Source organism: Euprymna scolopes, chromosome 18 (assembly GCF_053919585.1).
Source record: "Euprymna scolopes isolate OS-2025 chromosome 18, ASM5391958v1, whole genome shotgun sequence".
Taxonomy (NCBI): domain Eukaryota; kingdom Metazoa; phylum Mollusca; class Cephalopoda; order Sepiida; family Sepiolidae; genus Euprymna; species Euprymna scolopes.
The window spans coordinates 127212052-127238198 of NC_136499.1; the positions used below are offsets into that span (position 1 = coordinate 127212052).

Genomic DNA, 26147 nt, shown 5'->3' on the forward strand with positions numbered 1-26147 from the left:
ACAAAGATTCCCAGCTAAAAAAAGAATATGCATATGATAAAGATCGGAGGTTACATCGGCCGAAACGTTGTGTGAATACAAAAAAATGAAACTATTAGTCTGACTAATCCAAATGATACAAATTAGTTCAACTTTTTTTGGTCAAGAGCAAAGTGTAATATCTGTTCTGCTACTAAAACTTTTTTGTCTTTATTTAGTGGAGTTCCTCATTTAAAGTTCCTTCTGAACCGAGGCAATCTTAATTATTATCCCATTACAGAGTGGCCTTTATTGGAGAGCTCTATTTTAAAAAATCGATGTTATCTTTAATTCTGCCCTCATGAAGAGGCAATTAAATAGAGACACCGTGGTGGTATTATCTGTTTAGTCAAATTTTTTATTATTATTATTATTATTAAATAAAATTATTTGTTAGTGGAATTCCCATGCTAAAATATGGAACATTTAGAAAATGATTTTCTTGTATGTGTATGTGTGTGACGGTGTTATTGTATAGAAATACCAATTTGAGAAACCCGACATTAGAACTAATATTAAATAAAATAGGAAAATACTAGTTCAAAGAGTTATCTCCCTTTAAATGCCAATAACCAGCAAAGAATAAAAACAAGACTATTTTGCCGCTTATATCAACAAAAAAATCAGATCTAAGGGAGATAATCAACATAGACATAAAACTAAGCATATTTTCCAAGGTATAATTTGGGACGCTTATTAATTAACGTACACAAAACAAAATAAACAACCTGTTACAACGAAACGATGTTAATTAATCAACAAAAATTAAATAAACTTGTTAACGAAAATAAAAAATTAAAAAATAAGAAATTTGTTTTAATCAGTCAGCCTCAGGATGATTAAATCTTTTTTGAAGGAGATTTTGAAGTATTTAAACTGTCAATCTGGCTATGACTAAAGTCTAAAGTCAAGCATTATAAATTAAGTAGAATTATTTAGACAAACAAAAAAGATGTTTATTTACATTAAAAAAAATGGTATTCTTGCAGATAAAAGATCGTGCTGAAACGATAACGTTATTTTGAAATCCATTTTTAACATGAGGAGGTTTTTAATTAAAAAAAAAAACTATTCTGTACTTTCACCTAACAATTTAATAAACAAAAGATACCGTAAAAATCGAATACAATAATAATAATAATAATAATAATAATAATAATAATAATAATAATAATAATAATAATAATAAAATGCACGGTCCTTTCTCTACCCGAGTACCTGTATTAAACATTGAAACTTATATGCTTCTCATTAGTTTTTACGATTTACTAAAATAAAGAAAAACAAATTTCTGATTTTTAAATGAAGGTTTTTGGTCTCGTGCCCAAAAGTCACATCCGAAAATTGTTCCACATTGATCTCATGGAGTTTCTTTGGCGGAAAAGAGAAAATATTCCCCCGTATAATTATTGCCATCAGGGGGCAACATGTGATATGATTTTTTATTTTCATTAACAAATTGAATTAATTTTTGTTGTTGATTAATTAACATTGTTTCATTGTAATAGGTTGTTTATTTTGTGTACGTTAATTAATAAGTTTATTTTGTTACTTAACATTGTTTTATTTTAAGTTCGTTGCTTAACTCGGTTTCTTTTTGAAATTTCCAGGACTAACTTCACCCGGCGCTTGCAGGTATAATATTCGTATATATATATTTTTTGGTCATCATGCAGAGAGAGAGAGAGAGAGAGAGAGAGAGAGAGAGAGAGAGAGAGAGAGAGAGAGAGAGAGAGAGAGAGATCCGTGCTGAAATAAAAAAAATGTTCTTTTTTTTTTTTGCATAAGCATCACCACTTATCAAGGCCAAGCGACCACTCGAGGATAAGGGTTAAAGAGTGTACAGTAGAAATTGGACAATATAGTAATCGTTAGTAATGGAGATTCGGTAAATTTGGAACGGCTCATCAGGGACTTAAGACAACCATATTGTAGTCAGCTCAGCTGGAAAGAATAATAACGTTATTATTTAAAAAGCCATTCTTAACATGAGGAGGGGAGGGTGTTTTGTATCTATTCTGTACTTTAACCTTACAATTGATTAAAAAAAACATAAAACTTTAATTAAACTTGGAAATACGATTTAAAAAATAGCACGGATCACTCTCTGCTTTAGCACTTTTTATATACTGCTTCGGCAATTTCTGGGACAACTCTCATTTAGGTATAGTTTGATCGCTAACTTGTTTCCTTTTCGTGTAATCATTTTTTTTTTCATTGTTCTACTGATTATTTCAGCATCCTAAATTATACTTGGGGGGGGGGGGGGCTTATTTTTGCTATGTCATTGCTGGTTATCTCCCTTAGATCAGAGTTCCTGGTGACATAAGCGCTTATATTTTAAAATTAAATTTTAAATAAATATTTTATGTAATGCATTAATATTTAACTAATCGCGACATGACAGGTAGATAACATTGCGTTTTCAATTTTCGTTCTTATTCAGAAACGCTGGTTTTCCTGTAGTTTTATTATTATTACTTTTTAATTAGGTTGAATTATAAATAAATAAATGAAACTGTAAAAAATTTAAAAAAAAAAATACTTTCGAGTAAAATATTTTTGAACATTCAGTGATTTTCTTCGTCCAAAAATAAATAAATTGAAATAATGTTTTCCAACTGACTACAATTTGGTAGTCTTCAAGTCCAATGAAAACAAATTCTTGACGAACCATCCCCTCAAGTAATCCAATTTACAAAATTTCCACTACTAACGATTACTACGATATTATCCCATTGACTACTGTAAACGCAACAATCCTTATCCTCGAGTGGCCTATGTTAAAAAAAATAAAAAGTAATTATTTTAAAAAATCAATCTCGTTTTAATATTGACGCCGATTCACCTTGATTCGGCTTTTTCCGATTGTTTACGCATTTCGTCGTCGGCAAAATATCGGTTTTGTTGTTCGATTCTAAAACTGTAGTACTCAAAATCCTATTCGATTATTTTTGTGATTTCTTCTAACTCTTTATATTGGTAAAACTTGAGGAGAATGCTCTGCTTTACGGTTGTTATAAAAATGGAACGGAAATTTTATTCCGTTTTAATTTTTTTGTTTTTTTTTAACCTGTCTTCCAAAAATCAAAAATAATCGAAAGAATAACATTCAATAATCGTACTTTTTATATATGAAAACGATTTTTAACAAATTTTGGTAAATCGCTACAACAGAACACCGACCACTCTAAATTGTTTTTTCGGGATCGCTGACAACGAATCTGATAATCAAATCCGCCGCAAATTTACCGTTTGCATGGTATTAACCCCTGGACCTTGGGACTAATTTGTGCCATTTCACCGCCTTCGGTAGCATTTTTCTTATATAATACGTTCGCGTGCGAACGAGCGTAGTGGGGGGAGGGTGTCTTATCATATCACGTAGAAATCTCTAAGCGGCCATTTGAAATAAAAGTTTTTTTTTTTTTAAAGTGTTTAATTTTTTTTTTGTCTTGCATAGTTTTTAATGCCTTTTAATTGATCTAAAAATTTTTTTCACGAACAGTTTACAAAAACATAAGCACCAAACATTGTTTTTCGTTTCGCGCCCCAGGCAGCACCACCCCAGCCCCCCTCTCCCCAATATAAACAGAATTTTAGTGAAATTTTAAACGGTATGCAACTCGGTAAATTTCGGCGCGTTAATTATGAAAAAAAAAAAAAACAACAACAAAAAAAAAAACGGTTAATTAAACTGCAGAAGCACCTGTTAAACTACACAAGTTCTGTAATTGAATAACCCTCTCTCTAAAAAACAAAAAAGAACGAAAAACAATAGTCCCAAGGTCTAGGGGTTCATACCACGCAAACGGTAAATTTGCGGTGGGTTTGATTATCAGATTTGTTGTCAGCAACCTCGAATACCCCTAAAAAAAAACAAATTAGAATGGTCGATGTTCTAGGTGTATCAGAATTTTTGTAGGAATTTTTGACACCCCTAACACGAAACTGCGAATAAAATATAAAAATCTCGTAATTTCTCTGTTAAAAGTGGGTTATTTATTTTCTTTTTCCAAAATAAACTATTAAAGTTATTTTAAAAGTAATAGAAATATTTTTTTTTAAAAAACAGTAATGAATTTTACGAACTCAATATTTTTCAATTTTTAAACTTTAAAAATCTATCAAAATTTTTCTATTGATTCTATTTTTACGATATTTTCAGGGTCAATGTGAAATTTTATGTTCTTTCCAATAAACCGAATATTTTAGACAAACGTTTTATTTAAATTCACGACCCCCCCATTTTCAAGTTTCTATTAAAAAATAAATAATTTACTCACCGAAAAGCAAATAATTAATTTACTCACAAATTGAAGAGAAAAGGTCAATAAATAATATATTCAAATTCAAAACAAACAAAAAAAATGTAGCGTTTTTTTAGAATTTTACCTGTAAAGTTTGAAGTTTAAAACTTTTTTTTTTTTTAAAATGGAACCTTGGTCCATGCTCCTTTAATTGAAAAAAAAATTAGGGCTTGAATTACATTTTTCGAGGAGTTATAAGCTTGGAAAGACAAGGGGTCGAATAATTCACGCCTCCCATTTTGAAATGTCTATCAAAAAGTAAATAATTAATTTATGTACCAAAGTTTTATATATCACAAATTGAAGAGAAAAGGTCAATAAATAATATATTCAAATTTAAAACAAACAAAAAAAAAAGAACTGTTTTTTTTAGAAATTTACCTGTAAAGTCCGAAGTTTAAAACGTTAAAAAAAAAAAAAAAAAAAAAAAAAAACACGTTTTTTTTTTTTTTAATGAAACCTTGGTCCTTGCTTCTTTAATTGAAAAAAAAAATTAGGGCTTGAATTACATTTTTTGAGGAGTTATAAGCTTGGAAAGATGGGGTGGAATTATTCACTATTTTCACGAAATTTCTGACACACCTATCGGTGTTCTATTTTAGCATAAAATAACATTTACTAAAATTCTATTTACAAAAACGAAAATTTTTAAAACGAAAAAAAAAAAAAAAAAAAGTCAATTTGGTATACTTTTCTTTTTACGTAAGTAAAACCGTTCACATTGGAAATATCGTCTTTTAAATAGGTTTTCAAGTATGCTTACAACGAATAAACACTCCAAACCTACCCATGTTAAAAACGGTTGTCGGAATAGACACCCTCAACCTTGTCAGTATACCCGAAAACCTAAAAAAAAGTTGACATGTCGAATGTGAACGGAACGAAATTTAAATTTCCGTTCCATTTTTTAAACAACCGTAAAACAGAGCGTTCTTTGCAAGTTTTACCTAAGTAATTAAATGCCTATATAATATTCATATTCAAAACCACGCGCGTGTGTGTTTCTCACGTATTCGTAACTTTATCATTTTTATTTTTTTTTTATAATCAAAATGATAATATAAGCTAAAACGAATTATAAAAAAAGGTATTATTACAGTTTATCGTCGAAAATGGGACGCCATTTTTTTCGGGCACCTGTCGTCAAAATCAGATGAAAAAAATCATTATTTTAAATTATGACCGAAATGCACCAGCGTAGTACAAACACCCCCCAACCTCCTCATGTTAAGAACGGTTTTCGGAATAAACACCTCCAATCTCGAAAGCCGTTGTTAACATGGTAAAGTTGTTGACTCAACCTCAGGTTGAGGGTGTTTATATATGCGGAGCGTTAGGATAACCCTACGCGGTTATCCTGACGCTCCGCACTTCTTTATTTACCTTGGAAGTGACGTCACACAAATCTTATAATACGGATGGATGGCTACAATTGTAAAAATAATTTGTTTTATTTTTCTTTCATTTTGAGCTCCTTTTTTCTCCCGTTTAACTTTTTTTTTCTTCTCCCATTTCTTATTTTGAGCGGAGAATTTATTTTATTTTCATTTTGAGCTCTTTTTCCGATCCGGCGTTACCTTTTATAGGTAGTCCTGCACTTTACGACCCGAGCTATTTTTTAACGCTATTATTAAGAAACCTATTATTTAACATGGAGAAGGGAGGGTGTATTGTAACTATTCTGTACTTTCACCTAACAATTCAATTTAAAAAAAGGTAAATATGAAGAATTACTCCACCCTCGAAAATTCCTTTAAAATTACCACTCTTAAAGGTTTTCGGGGTCGCTGAAAACGAAAATAACGTTTAAAATTACGGCAAACGAATAGTTTCCAAGATATGAAGAAATGTTAGTTTTAAAAAATGGGGGATCACGTTTCTATAATAATTTAACGTAAAATGATCACCCACTTTGTGGCCACGATTTTTTCGGGGGGGGGGGGAGGGGGGAGTCCTTTCTACCATCGGAAAATTCTTTAAAATTACCTGTTTACATTTGGTGGGAAAAGCGGTGTAAAATAATAAACAGTTCTTCTGCTTGGTTAATGTCGGCACGTTACTTATGTTAAAACGGTTATTAAACTGCATAAGTACCTGTTAAAAAACTATACAAGTAAAACAAATTATTTTTTACTTGTAAACTGGTTTATTAATTGTAGAAAACAAAAACAAACGGGAGAAAAAAGGAGCTCAAAATGAAAGAAAAATAAAACAAATTATTTTTACAATTGTAGCCATCAGTATTATAAGATTTGTGTGACGTCACTTCCAAGATAAATAAAGAAGTGCGGAGCGTCAGGATAACCTACTACGCTGAGGTAACATAGTAATTAGTTATTTCCGGAAGTAATTGTTATCTAGTTTAATTGTTTTGTTATTTCATGCTTCGGTCATAGTTTAAAATACTGATTTCTTTCTGATTCTGACGACAGGTGCCCGAAAAAAATGGCGTCTCAATTTTCGGTGATAAACTGTAGTAGTACAAAAAAGGGGGGCGCTTCTACACTATTGGGACGAAATTTTGTAGTCGATGAATGGAGTTTTTATATAAAAAACAATGGTTTCTACTGTTTTTTTTTGTTTTTTTGTCAATTCTAATAAATTACAATGTTAGCTTCCAAATTATACAATCGAAATTACCTGAATATTAATGAATTATTAAAAAAAAAATTTAATCGTGTTAGCAGGAAAAAATTGCGTCCATCTTGTTTAAATCGAAACGGAAAATTACTTCCCTTTTGAACTCTCCTGTGTCTGACGATAGTGTTCAAATTCTATTTTTTTTTTTCTTTAATAAATAATTTTCTACCTTGTCGATTTTCGCAATTTTTGGGTATAATCATCTAAAAAATACGAGGAATACCATTGTTTTCATGTGAAATTCAATATTGCGATTGTCGTTCCAATAGTGTAGAAGCCCCCACCGCCACAAAAAAAAAAAAAAGGTAGAAACGTGGTTACAGAATCTTATTTAATAGTTTTGGCAGTTAAGTCACGTCAAAGTTCGACAACTCTAGAAGGATCACATCAGTATTTTACACCGTCAAATCACGAATATTACGAATTATTAGTTTAAAAAAAAAATGTAATTAATATAAAAAATATAAATATAAAACACTGCCATGGTTTTGGGCATTTATAACACTGTGCTATCAGCCCCCTCCTCCTCCAGATTATTAACCACTTTTAAAAGAGAGAGAGAGTGACAGAGAGAGATTAAGAGAGAGGGGTTAGGGTTAGATAGATAGATAGAGAGAGAGAGAGAGAGAGAGAGAGAGAGAGAGAGAGAGGGGTGTGTCTCATTTTTACTCATCCACCTTAAATTTTAATTATTGCATATATTTTTTTTATTGACTAATACAAAAAAAAATACAAAAATGAATAATCGTTACGTGGTTTTTATTATCTTTCAGAAAAAAAAAAAAAAAGATATGAGAAAATGTAAAATTAGTAATATTTCTAGCCTTAAAGAACACGAGTTCTGCAGAAGATAAAAAAAAATGAGATTCTATTTTATTTCGGCGATTACGGCTAAATTCGCGGTAAATATAGAGATACGTTACAACGGAACATCGACCACTCTAATTTGTTTTTTTAGAGGTAATTGAGGTCACTGACAACGTATCTGATAATCAAACCCGGGGACAAATTTACCGTTTGCATGGTATTAACCCCTGCACCCACAAACTACTTTCCGCCATTTTACAGCTTCCAGTTACACTACGCGCGCGTGCGCGGTAACATAATCGACAGCTGTTGAATGTGCCTTTACATATCAAACTGCCTTTTCACATGATGTACAAATCTTTTGCTTTTGTGGAACATTTAAAATTATATGAAAAAGAATTTCAATTGATGCCAGATCGGGATCAGAGCGTTGATGATGTAAAGATAAAAGCTTGGTTTTAGATGCATTAAAAGTAACAAGCCACCTCTTTCCCCACTGTACCACGTGCTCAAAATCAGAGGAGAGAGATCAGAGAAAACTTGATTGTTTATGATCTTTGATGTGCTACCATAGATGGTAGTGTCATCAGCATAAATATCTATGAATGATCTAAGGATGTGATTTGGAAGATCATTGATGTAGAATAGGAAGAGAGTTGGGCCCAGGATGGACCCCTGAAGGACTACAGCATTAATACTGTGAGCTTCTGATTTCTGCCCATCAAACACTACTCTTATGAACCTATCAGAGAGAGATGATTTAATAATTGAGAAGACATTTCCAGTTATACCGTAGCTGGAGATCATGTGAAGTAAACCTTTATGCCACAAAGGCTTTTGCTATGTCAAGAGCAATTGCCCTAGAAAGGAAGCCTCCATCGAGAGATTCGCTAACCCTATGAGACAGAACTGTAAGCACATCTGCTGTAGATCTAGCAGAACGGAAACCATATTGCATGTCACTAAGGTTATTTTTGCTGACATGGTTGATTACTTCTCTATTTAACACAGATTCCAGCAACTTACACATGACGCACAGGAGACTTATTGGCCTGTACTGAGAGGGAGATGAGGGATCACCTGAATTCTTAAATACAGGGCATACTGATGAGATTTTCCAGGCTGATGGTAATGGCAGCTGCACAAGTAGAAGTAAACCATTGGGGAGAGTGGGGCTTGCTATAAAATTTCCGCATGGGAACATGTGCTTCAATTGCAGTTTTGAACCATTCAGTGATCTCATTTGCGCACTGTTCAGCTGGAAGAGAAAAGATATTTCCCCATGGGGCATCTCTGATGAGTTCCCTGATGGCTTCCCAATCAGTCTTTTTTGTAATACCTCATTGTTTTGAGCAGTGGCTCTTCAGTTTTGGGTCGAGAATTTAGGGTGATTTCTACCATTATCACAGCGTGATCAGCATTCCCAAGTGGGTTGTGATCATTTGTTGTACAATCATCGGAAACTGTTGTCAGAAATCGATCTAGAAATAAGGTGTGTTGATCTTGCTGGTCTGGGAAACGTGTTGGAAATGTAACTGTCTGTGATAAGGAATGAGATATAGAGAAGCTATCTTTTTTTTTTTTATTTTACTTTTGTTAGTTTGAATAGATCAAGGGGCTCCCTCCTGAGGCTAACACTTGATTCTATTATAATTTAAATTTATATCCGAGGGCTCTTTTAAGAATAGACACTGTTCCCTTTATGGCAGCTATCTGTATTTCCTTACAGCTTGGTGTGTTGTGCTACCAGCTGTGTCTGTGTAAATAGAGAATCCAGGCCAGTTACTGTGGTGGACATTGAAGTCACCAAATACAAGTACTTGTGCACTAGTATCTAGGGAGAGTGCTAGATCTATGCTATCAGAGACTTTGTTTATTAGGGTACAGTCTTGAGTCGAGGGAGAGCGACAGAGAAAGTATAAGTAGCTAATATTGTGTTGCATGTTTAGTTTGAAGCACATAAAGGCTTGGTCGTCTGATTCTAGTTTTGTTTCTTTAGTCAGGAGGAGAGTGTTACGAATATAGACTCCAAGCCCGTGCAGGTGTCTTACGACAGAGTGGGATATATATATATATTAGGCACCGCCAAAACTGGGGGGGGGGGCAGGTAAGTACTTTTTGATTGACCGTCTTTTTAAAAATCTACCAAAAATCAGGTAATTATCCGATCAATACGAAATTTTCAGCGATTATTAAGAGAAGAATGAACTTTATAACAGTGTACTTATTTTTCATAAACGATATTTATATATATATATTTTTTTGCTTACAAACCCCCCTTGTTTTGAAGTGGGAACAAATATGCTTAAAATAATCATCTGAAACTAAACAAAACATATTCCGTTGTTGTAAGGGACAGGATTATAGATTAAAAAAAACAATAAAAAAAACAATTGTTTACATACCTTATTTTGACGTCTGAATATCAGAACTTTGATTGTGTTTAATTATTCCGCTTTTGACTTTTGGAGTGTGAAATTCGGTGAATATGTTAAGTAAAATAATTAATTTAAGCTAAGCAAAAAAAAAAAAAATTTTTTTAAATATTTATACGAAAAAAGCCATTTTAAAATCTTTGATAAATAAATTAATAATTATTTTTTAGCGAGCCGAATAATGCATGACCATTATTAAACAGGGAATTCTTTGAAGAATCGATACAAAAAAAAAAAAAAAAAATCGATAAATATTGTGCCCTTTGTGTTAAAAAATATCATCAGTTTTTCGATCCCATTTGATAACGTTTGCCGCCTTTCAACTACGGTGGACCATACGCGCTGAAATAATTTTGTTGGATCTTCATGACTGTCAAAACCGGTGCAAGCGTGAATCAGTACAATTTATGTTAGTCAACACTCACATAGAAATGAGATGTTTCTCTTTTCATTGCATTTCATTTTTAATTTTTATTCTGCCCCCCCCCCCCATTTTTGGGAGCCTAACCCCCACACATACACATTAAAAACCAAACTTATCAAAATGGTCACCCATCTGGTACTGGCCAGCCTCAGGGTTGCTTATGTAGTTTAGTTTTTATTCTGTTTTAAATCCCCCCCCATTTTGGGGAGCCTGAGCTCCCCACAAGTGTACGCATTAAAAAGCAAACTCATCAAAATGGTCACCCATCTGGTACTGGCTAGCCTCAGGGTTGCTTATGTAGTTTAGTTTAATTTTTATTCTGCTTTGAATTCCACTACCCCATTTTGGGGAGCCTGACCCCCCACACACATACACATTAAAAACCAAACTCATCAAAATGGTCACCCATCTGGTACTGGCCAGCCTCGGGGTTGCTTATGTAGTAAAAAAACCCTACAGTTCTCCCTCGTTCAATGAAGGAGAAATCTTTCTAGACTGGGTCAATTTTAATTTTTATTCTGCTTTAACCTCCCCCCCATTTTTGGGAGCCTAACCCCCACACATACACATTAAAAAACAAACTCATACAAATGGTCACCCATCTGGTACTGGCCAGCCTCAGCGTTAATAATACATTGAAATTTTCGTTACTGAAAAATAAGGTTTTTTTGGCCTGTTTGGTCTTCCATAGTTTGCTTTTTATTAAACACAAACCTAAATATTGTCGATCTGGACTCTAGATGGACGCGAAGTAACTGGTTGCCTATATGAATAAGTGGAATTATTTGAAATCCAGCTACTTATATTATAATATTTTTGCATATATTCATAGAAAATCACCCTAAATCTTAGTTAGACTAAAAATAAACAACTTAATTCTTTCAAAAACCTTCTTTTTTTTTTTAAATATTTATATATGCTTTTTGTGCAAGACAAAAAATGTCAATTGTTAACTTTTGGGGAAATTTTAACATTTAAAATTTAATTAAAAATAGTAGAAAAAGTTTTACATTATTCTGCTTTCTATATGATAAAATTCAGGGTTTTATCTTTCTGGAAAAAAAAAAGTTACTCAGAAATCATGGATTTTAATAAATGTAATTTCGTTTTAAAAAACAACAACAACTTCATTTTTCGGCCATTTTTGGCGGTGCCTAATATATATATATATATATATATATATATATATATATAATTACCGTTTTATCTGCTTAGTTACACAGGTTTCGATTACTGAATCGTGTTAACGATCAGATAATTTTGTCAGACTTCACAAAAAACATTGTATATATATATATATATATATATATATATATATATATACTTATATTTTTTTAGAAAAAAAGGATTCCTGCAGAGTGCTTTACGATAAGGAAAAAATTCCAAAAGTAAGAGCGTATTATTTACATTTTATTATTTTATTATTATACAGAAAGTTTAAATGAGATAAGTCATGGGTACCATCGGTTTCAAATCTAATAATTCATAGCAAGTGCTCATCTATACTCCAACCTTTGGTCCTCACTTGCCAGATTTTCACAAAACAATACTCAACATGCTACACCCGCTATCAATAATTTTCCCCACTCGTTGTATCTAAATCTAAGTGCAGATTCCAAGTTTCTTTCTAAGAATTGCCCGCATGTGGAACACTGTTCAACTGGACTGCTTCCCAACCAATTGCAATATGGTAGCCTTTAAGTCCGATGTAAACAAGTTCTTGTTGAGCTGTTCCCTTAAATAATCCAAATTCTATTTAACGATTACTAAACTACCACCATACATTCATTAACCTTTATCCTCGAGTGGCGTCCGGACCTTGATAAATGGTGTCTACCTTGTATATATATATATATATATATATATATATATATATATATATATATATATTTTTTTTTTTAAATTGTCATATTTCAAACCTGCATGCGTCATATTAAAGTGATTTTAATTCAAAACGGTTCCTCATTTAAAAAAACGTAAAAACATTTTATTATCTATAGTTTTTTTTTGTTTTTTTTTAACGTTAGGTTAACGCGGGGCAAAGCGGGCCACAAATTATTATCTCTGTTTTCTTCCAACTTGGTTTTTCTCCAGAGTTTGTCACTTCCACCATGGATTGCATTAGACATTGTGTTTATCATGTGACTATTAAAACTTATATCATATTTTTTTTATCTCCATTCTGACAAAGACGGAACTGTGAAATGCAAACATATGTTTTTACTAATAAAACGTTTTTTTGTTAATTTCTATTTAACATCTCTCAAGCACTTTGAACAAATGTAATGTAAACAAACATCTTGCTGCTCAACTTCTTACATAGTATCCCTACAACTTATGTCCCTGATAGTAGACCCCTACATCTAAGTGGAACTGTGCCTTGTTTGTGGTGAAAACGTAATAAAATTTTTTTTTTTTTTTTTTAAATGACCGAGATGAAGTGGGCCCCGCTGCATTTTGACATGTTTAGTGGATCTAGCTGGAGAGTGAAATACAACTCTGCCAACGTGAAGTTTTGGTTTTGGAATATTCCAGGTGTGACCGCGTCTAAACATTGTATTTGTTTATTTGACGCTTCTACATTGAACATATGCCTTGGGTGCCATCAGCTAGAATTGAAACCAAAACAACTTTCCACCTTCGCATCTATATATATAAAAGCGAAAATGTATGTGTGTATTCGCTTTTTCTGTGTGTCTACAAAAGGCTTTTTTCAGAGAAGCGGTCGCTCGCCTAACAACTTTTTAAAACTTTTTATATCACATGTAAATCGTAATATCTCAGAGTTGTCAATGAAGCTCGCCTGTCTATTTAATTTGCTCGACTTCGGGAAGATAAATATTCAACAGTTTTCGCTCGCCGCATGTGGATTAAGCCTTTTCCTATAATTAATTCTGGCGGCATTTTCCGGTTTCCCCCTACCCCCGCGTTCCGCAGTAAATGAAATGCTACTCCGCAGTCAACAGTTGACCTCATTAAGTCATTAAAACGTGCACCTGCCAAATCTAAGTAATTAAATAAATTCAAACGCGTTTCCATTGGTATGTCGCGATGGTGCAATGGTTAACGTCGCACGTTTTTTTTTTCACACTTTAATTTACAATTTTGCCTCAAGGGTTCCGGTTTGATCCTCATACTTACATACCAAAACATTTTTTTTTTATTTTACCCCCCCCCCCGAGTTTTGATTTACCCAAAACCACACACACCTCCAAATACCCGGGCAACGCCAGGTACCCCTCGCTAGTCTAAAATATAAAAGCAAAAAATGTGTGTGTGTGTGTGCAATTTCTTTGTATATCCGGCAAAGGCTTTTTTTTTGGGGGGGGGGTCACTATGTCTGAGAACTTTTTTATACACTCCCTAGATTGTAATATCTACGATTTGCGAACGCACGTTGCGTCTACATTTATTTTCATCGACTTATCGGGAGCTGCTTTTCCCCAACATCTTGTGGAGCGTAAATTGAAGTGCGTCATTTTGTTATGGCGTGATGTTTGACCTCATTAAATTTACGCACCAGTGTGAACTCATCTAACTTTTTAATCGTTTAATTTAAACGTCTTTCACTTCCTTTGTCGCCATAGCGCAGCGGTTAAGACCTCAGGTTTTCTACCTTCGCGTCACGGTTTCAAACCTGCCTGTCTACCAACCCCTTTTTTTCCTGCACACACACACACCTCCAATCACCTGAGTAATATATATATATATATATATACACACACACACACACACACACTAACAGGCTGCCTGGCATTACCCGGTTGTAAAAAACGTTTAACAGAACCCTAAAAAAAAGTTTCTAACAAATAAAATTAACTATCAATCTCTTTCCTTCCATTACTCACATGTGCTGATAATCTGTCCGTCTTCTTCTGGCAAATTTAATTTCTGTTTCTTACCGAAAAATATCTAAAAAACCCAGCCTGCTTCATAATTAACTGTGAATCAATTTGTAACGTCAATGTCACGTTTAACATCCAAAAATGGTTTTTGACGGAGCTCATGAAGCCTAGGAGTCTTCTGACGATGACGGCTAAGTCCAAACTGAGGAAAATGGACAAAAAAGAAAAAAAAAAAAAAAAAGCATTCCTCTCCCCTCCCCCTCCTGACAGGAGGTGACTGCTGGAAATGATGGTGATATGACGATGCCAGTCGCACCAGGTCAAAGAAGTATAGGCATTCTACTTAACAAAGGCAAAAAAAGGGCCGAACCCCACTTTGCCTCCTGGCAGCGCTTGATGGCTGCTCGGATTAAAAATAAAATTCTCAAAGATATTCTGTATCCGGAAATTGATACAACTCAGAAATCTACAAATAAAATGGCAAATATTTGTTTCTACAATTTATCGTCTGCTATGTTGGCCATTTTGCAGTTAAGACAACAAAATAAAAAAAGATAAAAACAAATATATAAAATAAATGTAAACAAAGGAGAGATAAATTTCTCTCTTACCCAACTGAATAAGATTTTTTTGGAAGTTTTAACTTATTTTAAAGTGTTTAGTTTGACACACAAGTAGTATAGAATCTTTAGAAAGAAAAAAAAAGTTTCTGAGTGATGTCCTTTTGTGTTTGGACACCACTCAGAAACTCACCCAGTTTGCATACCATATATGAAGGCCTTGTCTGGAAAGCTTCAACGAACACGTAATCCATATGACATCAGGACAGTATTCAGGAATATTTCAACTCTTTGGAAACAGCTTGCGAGAGTCAAGCCCCCATGACTAAGAACTGTGTATATGAAATCCCATGTATATGTGGAAAACTATACAGAGGTGAAACGTGCCATCCGTTGAAAGTACGGTTAGAAAGAAGAACATCGAAAAGCCATAGTATGTGGAGAGACTGAAGTCAGGTATAGTTGACCATATCTGGAAAGAAACTATCTACCATTATGGGACAAAGTAAAAATTATAGAAAGAGGAACGGTGGAGAGTAAGACGACTGGAAGAAGCAGCACATATGCTGGGGAATAACCAACTGCTAAGTAGACCTCATATAGAATTTAATACGATATGGGAACCAGTAATTATAAACACGAGATAATATATACAAGTAATAAGTAAAAACATTAATATATACAAGTAATAAATATAGAGATAGATATACATTAACATACATTAATATATAGTAATGATATTTAGTAATAAATGGTGATATTTACAACTAGAAATAAAAAGTAGGTTTAAGGCTCCTAAAATTTTTACTAGAATTGTCTGCAAGGACCCGTGGCGCAGTGGTTAGAGTACTGGGAAAAATCAAAAAAACTGAAGGTTGAAGGTTCAATCCTCAGTGTGGGCGACCGAAATCTACATTTGAAAATTACTTAGTACATCTATCCAGTCATGGTTGATGGAACAAGAGCACAAGAAGTAAATAAAGGGTTCTGCTCGAAATTCTGTCCAAATTTCAGAGTTCGACAGAAACATCCCAGAGTTCAACAAGATACACCTGAAGAATATTATATCAACCAAAACGTTGTGAAAATCACATTCAAGATGAGAACAGTAGTCCGATGAATCAGAATAATATGAATAAAATTATCTCAAAAATTCAGAAACATCAAATTGCTAGTAGATTATTACATTTTCACATGATTCACGATATTTTCACATGACTGGCGATATTTGTTTAATAGGTACGGAAAAAAATGATGGAATAAAAATAGGGGAACTTAGTTTTGAAAGCCGATTTATCGTAATTTTTTTTCGTAGTTTTCGACTATTTTTTCATTGTATTTGAAAGATTAAAGACTAAAGTTAATTTCCAAAAGGGGAAAAATATATGTACACGTGAAAAAAAAGTTAAAATGAAAAATGTTTTCACAGCAAGCTAACCAATTCAGCTAAATCTTGAAGTTAAATAAATTCATTGTAAAAATCCTTTAAAAGATAAATATTAGTTTTCTGGGTCTATTTCAAAGATAATCAGTAAAGTCCTAAGACATTGAATTAAATTTAAAAAAAAAAACAACAAAAAACACTTTGTACAAAAAATAGCTTAATTAGACCCAAAAACCGAGTGAGTCTGCCATTCGCAAAAGCGCAACCAACTAAAGTTTGTAAACACGGAATATACAGAAGGCCAAAATTTCAGTCAGTCAAAAGACTGTGAAAATGACGTCATGTAATTAAAAGGGAGGAAAGCGTGTGCTAGTTTTTTTTTTTTTTTTTTTTCCCAGACGTACATCCGTACAGTTCTATTCTGAACATTTGTATCATTTTTTAATTTACTTATTTTTCTATATTCCTGTTTTTAAATTAATTTTTTTTTTTAATTATTGTTCAATATGATATAAAAATTATGTTACACCGAAAGTTTCACATTCCTTTAAGCAAGGAAAATATTAAATTACATAAAAATTATGCGAAACCTGTAATTTAAAAAAAGAAGTAGAAATATTTTTTGTGTGAAAATATTAAATAAAAAATGCTTAATTCAATGATAATATCGGTAGTTCGAGAAATTAATTTTTCTTCGAGTTATATCGAATTCATTAATACAGACTTTAGTGGGTTTTTTTTTTCATAATGTTCCTGTAAAAATTAAATAATTTTTTCAATTGTTACAATTTTACGATGTTTTATTTTTTATAAAAAAAGCAAAAATAAATTAAATCATTGTTTTTACTACTGAAAACCATAACTTTAGTCAAGGTATTTTTTGTTCAAACAAAATAATACATTTCACTAAGATTTAAATAAAAATAATGGGTCCATTATATTTCATAATCATTATTTGATAAATGTTGAAAATTTCATTAAAATCGGTTAATTTCCTGATTTTTGGTGAATTTTTAAGTAAAGGGAGGGGTCAAAATGTTTATTCATTTTGAGCATCGGCATTCAAATTTGCACGTACCTAGTGTTTATACTAGTATGTTTAATTTTCGATTTTTTAGCGATTATCGAGACTCTCCAGATCATCGTCTAATGCAGCCTTTTTCTGTGCACTAATTTAAGACACGGCACTCGGGGATTTTTATCCTGGGCCCCCAAAATCAACAGAGATTAGACCATTCCTGTAATGATCCGATCGCTGTTGATTTTACAGTGGGAGTAAAGTTCTGTGCAGTTCATGGAGCCCCCCCCCCCAGGCTTTTCTCTTAGAGAAGGGGTTAGTTTATTGCTAATCGCCTGAGGCGCCCTTAACGGGGAATGCTGACGGGGATGGCCAGGCACTTTCTCCAGGTCAGTGAGTGCCCTTCTTCGGGATACGGAGCAGTCGGAGCACTGACTTCTCAATCCTACTCTAGTGTCTAAGTTCTACTTTCCGACCCTAGTGTCTAAGTTCTTGCAGTGTGAGAAAACTAAATATTTTCACAGTAAATAAACGCTTTAAAATAAGCAATAAAAAATCCAGCTTATCCAGATGGGCAGAATAGTTAACTTATCTTGCCTTTGGTAACGTTTATTTGTTGTATATTTTTTTTGTTTTTTTACTACTTTTTCAGTTTGCTGCCGGTATCGGTAAGTGCGTCAAATCTCTAAAATTATCGTCTGTACGTCGTTTTCAATTTTGTCTTTTCACGTTTCATATTGATTTATTATTATAATATTTGAATTGAAAAGAAATAGAAATCCTTTCATAATAATCCCCCATTACGAACATCTGTCCCTTAAACGATTACGAGATTAAAAAGTTATTTTGGGAAACAAATTTAATGACGAAATCGACAGAAAAATAAAATACAAAGAAATAAAACAATGAAAATAAAAATTCAGTGATTATGCATTAATGTTACCGTGCTATTTTAAAAAAAAAATAGTATTTTCAAATTAAATTCAAGTTTTACGATATTTTTTTTGTGAAAGTACAGAATAGTACAAAACAACCTCCCCTTCCCCGTGTTAAGAATAGCTGGCAGAACAAGAGCAAACTACCCCCGTGAAGTAAATAAAGGGTTCCGCTCGAAATTCCGTCCAAATTTCCCGAGTTCAACAAGATACACCTGAAGGTTTTATTACAATCCACAGGTACGAAAAAGTTGTTAAAAAACAAATACTTTCAGACGTAAACGGTAAAACGTTTAGCACAGAGAGTCCACCTTCTTTTCGCAATAGTCTCCATATATTTGTTCCTAATTCATAATTTTCGATTTTTGGGCGATTATCGAGACTCCCCCCCCCCCCGTTTTTTTGTTTTTCTTGTTTTCTGTAAGCCATGACGGAATAAAGGTTCTAAGTAATTCGTAATTGTATTTTTCGGTCGCCCACACTGTCGATTGAACCTTCAAGAGAATATATCACTTCCTTACAACTGATTTTTCCAAGTACTTTAACCACTGACTGCGCCGCCGCCGCGGGTCCTTTGTTTGCAAGGACCCGTGACGACGCAGTCAGTGCACCCGTGGCGCAGCCGCAGCCGCAGCGCCGCACTCCGCAGTGGTTAGAGCTGACAGAACAAGTGCAAACTACCCCACGAGGTAAATAAAGGGTTCCGCTCAAAATTTCGTCCAAATTTCCGAGTTCGACAAGATATACCTGAAGAAGGTCGGAGGTTACATCGACCGAAACGTTGTGAAAAATCACACTCAAGATGAGAACAGTAGTCTGGTCCGATGAATCCAAATAATACAATTTTAAAGAAGTTAAGACTTGTAGAGAGTTATATAAAAATAATTCATTTAAAACAAAACTTTTATTAAAAAAAAAAATATATTTGTTTCAAAAAAATTATTTTATTAAAAAAATATCTTTTCGATTCTACTTGGTTTTCGTTCCGACTTTTTAGATCAACTGGCTTTTAAAACCGTTTGTCGGCGAATTTTAAAAAAGTATTTTTTTTTATTTATTTGATCGTTCGTCGGCTAATTTTACTAATTTCCAAAGATTTTTTTTAATTGCCCCCCCCCCCATTTCATGCGAAATACTAAATTGCTTTTAAGCTCAAAATATTGAAAAAACAAAATGGGGTTACTGCAGATAGTCTTTCCTATAAAATTAGATGGGTCAAGTGCTTTCTTCAAAATAATGGTACAAGAATGCAGTTTAGCATACCAAGGTAAAATAATTTACGTCGGTTACCGTAATTGCTGCTTATGTATCTATGCTACCGCGCTATTTTTTAAATAGTATTTTCACATTAAATTCAACTTTTACGATATTTTTGTTTATTAAATTGTTAGGTGATAGTCACAAAACACCCTCTCCTCCCATGTTAAGAATGGGTTTCTAAATACTGACGTTATTATTTCAGCACGGTAACATAGATACACAATACCCCGTAATTCTTTAGTTTTTTTTTTTTTTTTTTTTTTCACGTAGCTATTCACAATGGCTGAGTTTATGATGAAACCGGAAGGCATTCTGGTTGATTTCATTCCATAATTAAATGTCTTTTTTTAAAATTCATTTTATTTTACAAATATTTACTGAAAAAAAAAATGCAATATTTTATCGGTCGTTCAAGTCCTGCATGCCTTTGTTTACTTCCGTTTTCTGCCGACCGTTTTGCTTTTGAAAAAGTCCCTTCTGATTAACGTTTACTAGTTTTAAAATAAGCAAACGAACTTGGCTGTTTACTTTTTCAGAATAACAGAATTTCTTTTTATCTGGTAAACATTAATCAGAAGGGACGTTTTCAGGGCATTCATCGTGAAGTCAGCACAAAAACGAAAGTAAACAGACACGCAAGAGTTGAATAAAGCCGATAAATGATATTTTTAAAGTATATTAAATACAAAATTAAGTGATCGATCATTCGTGGTTCGAAAATTCCACCCACACAAAAAACATAAACAAAAAAGGGGTCAGACCTACATTTCTTGTTTTGCTTGACAGTTTTAAATAATTCGTTTTAAATTGTTCAAATTAAAGATTTTTTCTAATATATATATATATATATATATATATATATATATACGACCGAAGCAAAGGGGAAGAGAGAAATAAAAACTTACCGTGTGACAAAAATATGAATCATTTTAAAACTAAACTAATACGGACGACATAGTTGCTGATATGATGCGTGTTTTGCGGTCGCGTCATTCGCTAATATTTTTTGGCGGGCTTTTTATCGCTCAAACTTCCGCTTTCGTCATTTTTTTTGTCATTTTTTGGACCAAAAAAAAATATTTTTTTTGTTTTTTCACCAAACAAACTTCCGCTATATTTTTATTATTTATGAAGTTTTCTCCCTTGCACCCTTAACAGTTGCATGTGTTACGCCATCCTTAACTAAAATCTACTCCCCATTCCATTAAACAAGTGCTTTTCTTCCCAAGATTCGTAAATACAATTCTAGTTTTTTTATGATTATTGTAAAGAAAAATAACGCTTTCTGCTTCAGTAAAAATAAATTGTTTGTTTGTATTTAAACTTTTCGATTTTTTATTGTGAATAGAATGGTATTCATTTGCTTCCCCACTAAGCAAATTAGGCACAATGCCCTTTTTTAATGTGGAGAGGGGAAAGGGGATCAGCTCTCCCAGGAGCAGGGGAGGGGCTGGTTGCTGCCTCTTGGGTGACAATTCTTTTTTTGCAGATCTGCCGAGAACTACCAAGGGCGATAACTCTGTTGAACTCTTGATCTTTCTTTTCACCCCGAAACAACGTATACTGCTACTTGGGTCGTAATGGGCTACTATTTGAAATCGTGTCTAACAGGAAACTGTGGGGAGTTAAGCAGCAAGATACCTGTTCACATTACATTTAAACTTGTGGCAAGAATATTCCATGCTAATCGGGATTAATTTCGCTTCTGTTTTCATTTTTTTTTTTTTTAATGACGTCTTTATTTACTGACTTCTTCATGAGGATAGATTTTAATGTGGGGAAAATCTAGGAGATGAGCAGCAAGATGTCTGTTCACATTACATTTAAATTTCTACAGGTTAGAAGGAAACAGGGAGGGAATTCCAAAGTCTAGCAGTTCGAAGGAAGAAACTATTAGAGTACCTATTTACAATGCCTCCCCACGAGACAAAGTTAGACACCAGGGTCGTTTTTTAACATGGTGAAAATGAACAAAAATTAAAATTGTCTCAGTCGAGAAGGATTTCTCCTGCACTGAAAGAGAATAAGAAATTGAACTGCAGCATCTGAAGAACATATACTACACTTTGAGTTATATATATTTATTTACTCTGAAAAGTTTACAACAAAATCTTGGCCAAAATAAACTATTAGAGTAGTAGACTCAACAATTGTTGGGCTAATTCGGGGTGGTTAGGTCGGGGGAGGGCGCACAAGTGTTACGAGTTCATCAGAGTATATTCCATTAAAATACTTGTAGAACAGGCACAGGGATTCAATATTGTCGTGGTTGGACAGAGGTTTGAGCTTGGCCTATAGTGCGGAACTTATTAGATTTGAGACTTTTTTTTTAACCCTGTCTTAGAGCAAGAGACTTATGGCAGATGCACCAGCCCAGCTGGCAATCCAAGATGGCAACCCATAACTTTTGCTTCAAAATCTCTGAGTTAAACAGAACAATGATGATTTTATTTATTGATATTTTTGTTTGTCCGTTTTTAAATATGGATGGCCAAAATCACCAGAAAATAAGTTTGTTCTTTTCATTTTTAATGCTTTTACAACTTTTTGTGCAAATTTCATGCATGTGAGTATTTATGAAAGCTGGTAACAATGCAGAAACAAAGAAAAAAAAACGAAATGGTTAAAGAAACTATGAACAAAAACAAACAATCAAAGACAATATTTGGGGTATGAATCATTGCAAAATCTTTTTTTTTTTGTTAAATCAGTAAATATGGGACTTGCTGTTAAATATTAATGAAAAATATCTTTCATAATTTCAGGAGAGAACATATGTAGCCGCAATAACAGCGGCAGCAGCAACAGTTTGTCGTTTACGATTTTGAATCTGTGTTTGGTTCTTAAGCTCAGCGCTGATTGGTGCATGCATTCAACTTCCTCTCTGTATTGTTCAATCAGAGGTCTTCTCTCAGGCGAGCTGAGCACATGATAGAAGTTCATCATCATCATCATCATCATCATCGTCATCATCATATCGTATGAATCCGAAGATTCTATTGTTGGAATTAGTTTCTCTGATATTTTTCTAGTCAGAATTCTTTCTAGAAAGACATTGGGGATCACAGGAGGGACTGTGTGAAGGTTACCAACATCGTAATTGAAAGTGATTTTTTTTTTGGTCGAACGAACTGGATTTGAAATTGGCAAACCCAGGTTGTCAGTCCGTGTCGTTAACCACTAGACATCTAACCCTAACCCTAACCTCCCATAGAAGTCGATAAAAAAGAGGTCAACACAAGCAGTATATCTTCTCTTTTCTGATCAGGAGATCAAACTGATGCAAATTTTCTCTTGTGGAGGTGATCAGTTCAGCCTTGGGGTTCAACAAGAAGCAATATGGACTCAGCATGGTTACTATAGCCACACACACATACATGGACTTACTATAACACACAGACACACACACACACATAAAAAAAGGGTCAGACCTACATTTCTTGTTTTGCTTGACATTTGACAGATCATCCAACATCTGGGAATATGAACCACCACCAATAACATCAAACAGAAAAGTGACAACGTTCTATGACAAAGACATACCGGTTGGCAAATACATGGAAGATAAGGCTATCAAACCAGACATTGTAATATGGAACAAGCCCGAAAGAACTGTGCTCATTATCGATGTCACAGTCCCAAATGACTATGGACTTAATAGAGCTGAACGGAGAGGGAAGGGGGATAACAAAATATCAGCACCTAAAAAATGATGTAAAAACGACATGGTCTCAGAAAGAAATAAACATTATACCGGTTGTGATAGGAGCAACTGGTTTAATAAAAAAGAATCTTCATAAATACTTAGAAGCAATCCCTGGAAGACAAAGCTGTAACGAGATACAAATAGCAGCCATAAAGGGAACAGTATCTATTCTTAAAAGAGCTCTCGGATATAAATTTAAATAATAACAGATTCAAGTGATAGCTCCCTTGATCTCTTAAAACTAAATGAAGTCCAAAAAAAAAAAAAGAAAAAAAAAGTGAAATATATGGCCCTGACTTTAACACTGGTTTATGGTACACTTGCTTCATAAATTAACTCTTTTCCTTTTCTTTTAAACAAGACATTCATCCTTTCTCCATAAAAGAACACCTTTCCTCTTCCATGTTAACGGAACATTTAATTAAAAGTGTCTGCACTTTCTAACTTTTTAGTTTTCAATCATACTCATTGGCTTATTTCAATTCTAACACTTTTTGCTTTTCCATTTCTCCTTTACAGCGTGTGTGGGAGCCTTTCCTAGTCTCACACAAAAACATGCGTTCACATCTCAAGCCATATTTCTTGTCATATATATATACGCGCACACAAACATATGCGCACATCTACACACAAGTAGATATATTCACGTGCGCGTACATACACTCACATTAACGTGTATACACACACACGCTAACGTACGCACACATGGACAACGTCACTTCCCCTTTCAAAGGAAATCCACACATGCGCAAAAGACCACCGGAAACAAGTATAAAAGCAAGAGACAAGCTGTTTCCAGCCCTTTTCAAGTTAGCTTCCGAGCTGAGAGGTTCAACGAACCATTCGCCCCTTTTGGGGCCCACACGCCTGCGCACGTCACGTTCCCTGCTACTGTATATGTGGGGGCAAGAGTTAACTGACGGTACGTACACCTTACACGTTTTCTATCTCCATGGCCTGGATTGACTTTTTCTCATTTTCTCTCCCTCTCTATCTACAACAATAGACTTTCCTTCTCACCAGCTAACAGCGAGAGACGCACACCAAACTGGATTGACTTTCTCTCTTTCTCTCTCTACAACAATAGACTTTCCTTCTCACGAGAGATGCACGGCAAACTAAACACGTGTAGTACCCTTTTCATTCATGTGTTTCTTCAAAATTCTAGTTCATTTACTTCAAATAAACGCGTTGTTCGTTCCTCCCTCAAAAAAATTCATTTTTCCTTTCGCAATGCTAATCATTTTTCCTATTTTGTACGACTATGTATCCACCAGTCCACTACAAATTGGCGACACACGAACGTGAGATGAACACGCATTTCCTTCTATACCATAGACCGCTACACATGTTTTTTGTTTGTTTTAGAGGCAACAAACAACTATGTTCTTTAACGGCAGATTTGGCAATTGGCAACTATCGTCTATTTTGAGTTCAGCTTGGTTTGGCAATTCATCATGTGATTTCAGTAGGATGGAGTCACATGCCACACAGCGTGCAAACACGAATAATTTCATCAAATAGACCTTTCATTTTATTTTCTTTTGTTGCAGATTTGCCAATTGAAAAAATGAAGATTCAGTTATCTTGAGGTCAGCTTGGTTTGGCAATTCATCATGTGACTTCAGCAGGATGGAACCACATGCCACACAGCGCACAAGATGATCAATTTACTGAGAGAAACACTTGATGAACGAATAATGTCACAAACAAGACATTCGTGTTTTTTTCATAAATGAACATTTTTCTCTTCCGTACGAATGAAACATTTTTCTCTTCCGTACGACTGAAACATTTTTCTCTTCCGTACGAATGAAACATTTTTGAAAATGGAGAATGTGATATGAAACAAGGAGAATGAAGCATAGTAGGAATTAGTGTCCCCAATGACTAATCTCTATCTCTACAAATCGACGATAGGGCCAGCTTCTTTGCATCATCAACGTTCTGATCCCCATCTGGCATCAATTGAAATGAATGGCTCTCGTCTTGGGGAGGCTCCATGTTTTGACAAGTTTCTGGGCTTGACCTTTACTCCTGATCTGAAATGGAATATGTACATCAAATCTGTTGCCAAGGTCACTGGAAAAATGATGGGATCCTTCTATTGAGCCAGTAGATATCTATCTGCTGATGCAATTCTCTACCTATATAAAAGCCAGGTATGTCTAAGGTGTGAGTATTGCTGTCACATTTGGGCAGGAGCTGCTAGGAAGAACTTATCCTGCCTTGACAGAGTTCAGAATAGACTTTGTAGCCTAGTTGGGGATGCCCTTTTCTCTTCCCTGCAACCTCTTTCCCACAGAAGAGATGTTGCGAGTCTGTTTCTGTTCTATCATTATTTTGATGACAAGTGCTCGTCTGAGCTCCAAACTATAGCCCCCCCTCCCTCACCAAACATTCATGAAAAACACTCATTTGGCTGTAACCACTATCAATAATTTCCCCCACTCTTTATCTGTGCCTAAACCTAAACACAGATTCCATGAACAAAGTTTCTTTCTAAGAACTGCAAACCTGCGAAACTTTCTTCCGTTTACCTGCTTTCCAGCTGACTACAATATGACCGTTTTCAAGTCCAATGTAAACAAGTTCTTGATGAACCGTTACCCTTAATTAATCCAATTTATAAATTTACACTTCTAACGATAACTATGATATTGTCCTTTTGACCAATGTACACTCTTTAACCCTCATCCTCGATTAGCATCTAGGCCTTGATAAGTGGTGATTACTTTGCAAATATATATATATATATATATATATATATATATATATATATGATTAGACCTGATATGCTGATGG

The 26147-nt window shown here is 34.0% G+C and overlaps 1 protein-coding gene across 1 annotated transcript in view; it reads right to left on the reverse strand.

The window, feature by feature from the left end:
- Window positions 1-20851, reverse strand: part of LOC145297815 (caspase-2-like) — a 90448-nt gene extending 69597 nt beyond the window's left edge. The window contains exon 1 of the mRNA XM_080144128.1: window positions 20542-20851. The gene's annotated coding sequence lies outside the window, so the exon portion shown is untranslated. The remainder of the gene's footprint in view (window positions 1-20541) is intronic.
- Window positions 20852-26147: the final 5296 nt, after the last annotated feature.